Raw genomic sequence first — 6,744 nt, forward strand, 5'->3', positions numbered from 1 at the left:
ACTCGCCACGATAATGACGGGAGCTCGTCGATTGCAGCCCTCCAAGCTCGCCAATGTGGAAACGCCAGACATGGGGGAGAAATTGAGCAAGAGTTGAGAGGGAGGCAGCCCTCCAAGCATTTGAAGTCTGATGCCTTGCCTCCCTCTCCCACTTTTTCTCCTACTCCCTCAATCTTTGAATCTTCTCAAGATCCATCCCAGCCAGGGAAAGTTGTAGGTTGCTAGCTTCCTCCTCTCCTTGCTCAGCTACACCAAAGTCCAAAGGAGCTAAGGGGAATTCTCCTCTTACACTCAAGTCACCTACTACACCAATCAAGAAGTTCGACATGCAGTTGGGCTCAGATGCCACTCTAATCACAGATGTGAGCATCTTTACACATCACATTTGGTGTAGGAAATTTTTGTTTAGGTTCTTGGCTTGTGTTGTTTTCTTAAAGGTGTGTTGCACATGCATGCTAGGGTCTGTGCATGATTGTACTAATCAGCTCTAAATTGCATGCCCTTGTATACCTTGGGTGTGTGCATGAATGTATTAAGCAGTAAATTGCATGCCCGTAGATGCCTTGAATCCATGCATGCATGTTCATGCAATTCAAAAGCATACCTGTAGCCTCACATGGCATGTATGGAAGGTGCTTTTACAAAGAAAGTAGATCATGCATGAAATATGTTATTCACTACATGCAATTAATGGTTTTTTGTGGATGACAAGTCCTCAACAATAGGGTACATGTTGTTTATTTAGAGTATTCTCATGTAACTCAGAGTTTTTGGTTTGTCTTCCCATGTCTCTTCTATATTACTTTGTGCATTACTGTGATCACCCTTGATGCAAGTTGCAGGGGAAGACATGCTGGTCTTTTGCATGATAAAGGTGCAGGCACATGAAGTATATGGTCTTTCTGATTCAAGTGTTGATGCACAATTATTAAGCGAGGCAGAGATCATCAATGATTAGTGGATGAAGTGTTATGAGGAGGTTCCTAAAAGGGGTAGAAAAGTGAAATTTAGGGCTCTGAAGGAAAATTTTTGGCCCAAGTTCTACAAGTTGTCCACATCAGTTTACCAGGAACCTCCCAGCAATTATGGGATGGAGGCAACCAAAGCATTTTCCAGGGGGTTTCTGCATTACCAATTGAAGGGGAAAGTGAATTGGGCTTTGTTTGCTGAGGACATGATTAAGGCTATGGATGTGTCAAGATTGTAGGCAAAGAAGAATAGATGGGAAATTTTCCACGGATCTTCTGTAGCACATAATTCTAGGCTGCAATAGGGTCCAAATACTGAGTGATCAGAGGTGGGGCATGAGCAAGGGCTAGAACCTCCATCATTGGGATTGCAAAATGTGATGAAGGACACATGCTTTAGTATGGAGTCTCTTTTGGATAGTATGCATGAGGTAGCTAAAGCCAGACATGCTACTACCATATTGGAAGTCAATGGAGCTAAAAGAAAGGTAGAGTCACTCAAGGCAGATATACATCAAGAGGAAGGTGCACAGCTCGTGTGGTGAACAGTCTGAGACAACAATTGTAAGTTGCAAAGGCTGAGTTGCAAGAGGCAAAAAAAGACCTGGATGCACAAGATGCAAGGAAATTGATAGTGTCACCCCCCTTGTCAACTTGCCGAGTGTAATGCTTATGAAGGTCAATGATGGTTTTGTATTGTTTATATGATGGCAGATCCTAATGATGGAAAGAAAAATGATTCAATGGATGACAATGCCCTGGCTTAGCGTGAAATTGTGCCCCTTGAATACCAATGATGAAGGTGCTAGTACTATTCGACATATGGAGGATGAAACTAAGAAGGAAGATGTGATTTTGGGGGACAATGTGGATATTAATAACCAAATGCAAAAGGATGCTGACAATGTTGACGATGGTGAGATGGAAATTGGGAGAGATAACTTGGCATCTACTACGTGCCAGTCAAAGAGCGAGGATGTGACTGAAGGGAGTCCTATGCTATTGGAAACACTTGTGAAATTGCAGACAGAAAGAAAAATAAAATGAAAGATATGTTTACAGTTTTGTTTATTAATGTTAGAGGATGTGTTAAAAAATTCATGAGCCTCTCTCAATCCTCTTCTTGTTGTAGAACCACCAAAAAAGCAGTGTCCTCCAACTTCAAGAAGTGAGGTATATGAAGAGGCATCTGCCAATGTTGTTGAAGAAGTGGGAAGAAAAGGTGCCTGCAAAACTAGAGTCAGAAAAAGGCTGTAACCCTAGCGATTTTTGTATTTTGGCCCCATGATTGGCTCTACCCTTTTTGGATTTTGCATTTTGCAACTTTGTATCGAAGCTATTGCCTCAAATATTAGGATTACATTGAGCCAATGATTACCAGTTTTCTTTTTTTCCTCTAATTAGTGTTTATCTTGTCATTGATTTTTGTATGTTTAGAAGATGTGGATTGAGTAATTGAAATGGTAGGAAAGTGTAGAGTTGAAGATAAAATGGAATAATGTGGTGCTAATACTAGTGGTAGACAATCTAATGGTGACAAAGAAGTGAAAGTTGATGATGTGGAAGATACTGGTGTTGGTATTGGTGGCAACCAATGTAAAAGAATACTGAGTCCTTGCTTTCCAAAACTCTAGAAGTAGCTCACTACTATCCTTGCACTGGGTTCTTGCACACTAGAGAAAGACTTTGGAGGACCAGGGGGTAAACATGTGTTCTACAAGAACTTGTAGACATTTTGGAAGGGCGGGGAGTGGATCACTCCTCAAAACATAGTGATGGTGGATGACTCACAATAGAAGTTGTTGTTTAACACTCGTGGCACGTCATGCATGGTGAAGAAAATGGAAGATCAGAGTGACTTGGAGATGGGGTTATATCTATCTAGAATGCTGCAACCTTGGCTAGAGGGGTGGATTTTTTCTCCTGATCGAGCACAATTTTCTAGCACAAACAAATTGCCAAGACAATTTGATAAAAGAGGATAGAGATCTGACTCGTAAATGGTAGGAGAAGTGTTAGATAAGCCAATCTAAGTGCCATGTGGAAGTGAAAAGACATTGTAGATTTGATTTGTTATGGAACAGACTTATGTACCCCCCCCCCCCCCCCCCCCCCCCCCCTTCTCCCCTCCACATAGTGTATGCCATACTTCATGCCACATGGCAGTGAAAAAACATTGTGATGACTTTGTTTTGTAATGGAACACTCTATTTTTCCATACTTCATGCCATATGGTAGTGAAAAACATTGTAATTACTTTTCTTTGTGATGGAACAGTATGTATATTGATGGAACATATTTTTGTATCGCCTCATATAATATGGATTTTGTTATGGAAACAGAGGAATCATACCTTTTTTGTACTTTCATGGCATCTAGGTAGTAACCATGTACAGACTTTGTACAAGAGATCCTTGGAGATGCTAAAAATATAGCCTGCCTTCGAGGGTGTACCATACTGAGAAACAAGTGGATCATAACATCTCCGCTACTATGTCTACCTCCTCAAGGTGGTGTATGGGAGGAGTGCAAAATAAACCACAGGGGTGGCTAGAATTGCCACTAGATCTGACCTCTAAAACAAACTAAAAAACATAGATGATCTGGCCCATCGTCTGATAAAAGCATGCATGCACTCCCCAGTTGACCTTGATGATCCAGAGGTCAACTCCCGCTGACTACATAATGTATGTATCTTATCAACCCAAATGTCAATGAGAATGTCCACTCTAGTCGGTTTCTATGCACCCAGGACGTGGCGGCAGCAAGCGTGCCATATATTCCAAAGGGTGATGCTGACCACATTGCTAAAAATCTATAGAGATATTGAGGCATATCCTGTATGTTGAGAGTCCCCCTCTAGTAGCCTGTAGCTATGAGCATAAAGACTGGATCTGATCCATCTCCCTCAAAGAACAGATAAATCCTCGGTAGTGCATCAACCAAGAAACTCCTCCCCATATCTACTAAATTTTTGCTTGGGGTGTGTGAGGTAGTGGTGTGGCATCATTGTACTTTCAAGATTCATTTATACTATATGAAATGGTATTTAGTACTATGCATATAAATTTTTGTACAAAGACAATAATGCAGACATCATTGAGAAACTTCAAGAGAGATCACTTTTCCGGTCTTTTATGAACAACAAAGTAGATTAGTTAACCAATACAAAAAGTGAGGGAAATCTATGTGCAAAGTTAAAAGAGCAGTTGAATTAAGGTCACCAAAGCTACATACCATATGGAGTGCTATTATAAATAGCCTCAAATGCTTCTGAGGACATCAAGAATGTTCTGCCAGGTCAAGATTTTTCCAGTGGTATCTTGATGGCTCTTACAAGGTGGGATTTTGCAAGCTAGCTTCAGGCTTACATTGTAATAGCTTGAACTCATAGGGATTTTGTTTTGCTTGTTCATACCAAAGTCCCTTCACAACAAATGAACCATCATGGCAAACATTCCACATCTGTTATCAAGGTTTCGGTTCTTTGCTTCTCACTTGTGCATTTCAAGACAAAGAAATCTACAACCTCCTTATTGTCATGAGAAGCTATGACAACAAAATTGTCACTGATACGGAGGGCATCGCTTTAAACATCGTGGTGGCCTTCATATGCAAAATTTCAAATTTCATCATCAGGTTTGGCATCTTCAGTAGGTTCAAGGGTAATGTACTCCCACTTCGGAACATGTGCATTATTAGAGCACCTCCTCCACTGGCCTTACAGAAAAGGAGTACAAAAGCATGAGAATTGCCTGCACCTAAGAGATTTTCCATCTGCTAAAGAGTACCAAGAGACAATGTAACCCACAAACTCCATCCACAAATTTTCAATGAAAATGGTTTCTCTTGTCACATCACATTCCTTCACCTCCCAAAACACCCTTGTCACTAGCTGTACTTTGGAATCATATGTGGCAATAGCCCCATTAGATATACTCTCTCTCAAAAATGTAACTACATCTACTCCACATTCCAATTTTCTACAGTCTGTCTTTAACTGCTCATGAGTCAAATGTCTCTTGATAACTGCACATGCGCCATCGTGCTCACCGTTCCCATGACCTCAACCCGAGAAATTTCAAGTCATTTTCAAACCTGTGAGAGTCCCATACCACGCAACAAAGTAGAATGGTATTTTTTCCTTGAACTACAAGGTAGCACCATCTACCCACACCCAATGCTCCTTCAGTGATACACCAATATCCTTTAACCAACCATGATGGAGCATGAAGCAATGCTGAACAAAAAGGGTGTCATGAGTTTTATCATCAAAAATATAGAAGTGAATAATACTTATGGACACTCCTTGCCATTTGCAAATACAGAATGTGAACAAAGATTGTAACCTGGAAAGAGAACTAGTGCATTGATTGAATCTCATTTTTTTCCTTGAATGTGTAGTTCTCAGCAAAGTCCACAACTGACACTACCACGTCATCGCGGGGAAGTGACGTAGACACTCCTTGAATTGTCCACCCTGCCATTTGTAGACCCAATTGTGCTTTATGAACTTGTTCAGATGATCCCTAAACAGATCAATAAGTTTTTTTCTTGACATCTCTTTATGAGACATGACTTTTCTTTTCTTTTTCTTGCCAATTTTAGTTTGACCAATTTGAATATCTTCAAGTATCTTCACATTCACCTGTACACCATCTGAATCCTCCAATGGACATATCGGAAGCTTTTTCCATATCCTCATGAACTTGAAATCAGGAGGTAATTGCCAATGTGCTACCTTTATTTGGGACACGGGTAGTAAGTCCACCTATTCATGGATATATCCACATAGCCTATTGCCATGGAGAAGATAACCATCCTGCAAGGTGAATGGTTCTTCTTTCTAGGCAAGGGCTAAAAGTATAACCTTGAAATCGGGATCAATATAGCATACTCATTTATCATAGAAGATAGATCATTTATGATAAATAGATCATTGTGAGTTGCTATAGACACTACATTTACTCTTGGTCATTGTGATAGTGCATCGTCCACTTGATTATGCTTACCAGCAATATGACCAATATGAAAATTAAATTGCAAAAGAAAATTTGCCCACCTCATTTGTTTTTCAAAAATCTTGGTTTGCGTCATGAAGTACTTAAGACTTTGGTGATCCGTTCGTAGGATGAATGGAGTCCCAAAAGATAATGCTTCCATGTGTCAAGGGCATGTAGAATAGCTACTAGCTCCTTTGCAACACTCGCCCATCGGAATTGAGTCTTTGACTCTCCTATGCTATGGCATGTCCTTCTTGAAGCAAGACTGCTCCAAGGCAATCTCCACAAGCATCACATTGGACCTCAAATGGTTTTTAGAGATCTGGTAGGGTAAGCAAAAGTGGAGATGTAAGCTTTTCTTTGAGGTTCTCAAAAGCATTTTCCTCTTTTGTAATCCATGTATACTTAACTTTCTTTTTTGTAAGTCATGTAATGGTTTACTATTTGCAAGAATTTTTCTATGAAGCGTCTATAGTATGCACACATACCAATAAAGCTTCGTAGCTCATGTAGACTCCTTGGATTAGGCCATCCTTTTATTACCTCTAACATTGTTGGATCCATACGGATACCTCTTGAGAGATAATGTGACCAACTATTGAATCTCTTGAAGGCAAAATTCACTCTTCTTTTGATTAAAGAAAAGTTTATTCTCCCTCAAAGCTTGAAAGATTAATTGAAGTTGTTGCTTATGCTCCTCAAGAGATTTGGAGTAGATGATAATATCATCAAAGAATACCCCAATAAACTTGCAATGGGGTCTTAAAAACTTC

Source organism: Adiantum capillus-veneris, chromosome 13, assembly GCF_014529385.1.
Source record: "Adiantum capillus-veneris isolate H3 chromosome 13, ASM1452938v2, whole genome shotgun sequence".
NCBI classification, from domain to species: Eukaryota; Viridiplantae; Streptophyta; class Polypodiopsida; order Polypodiales; family Pteridaceae; genus Adiantum; species Adiantum capillus-veneris.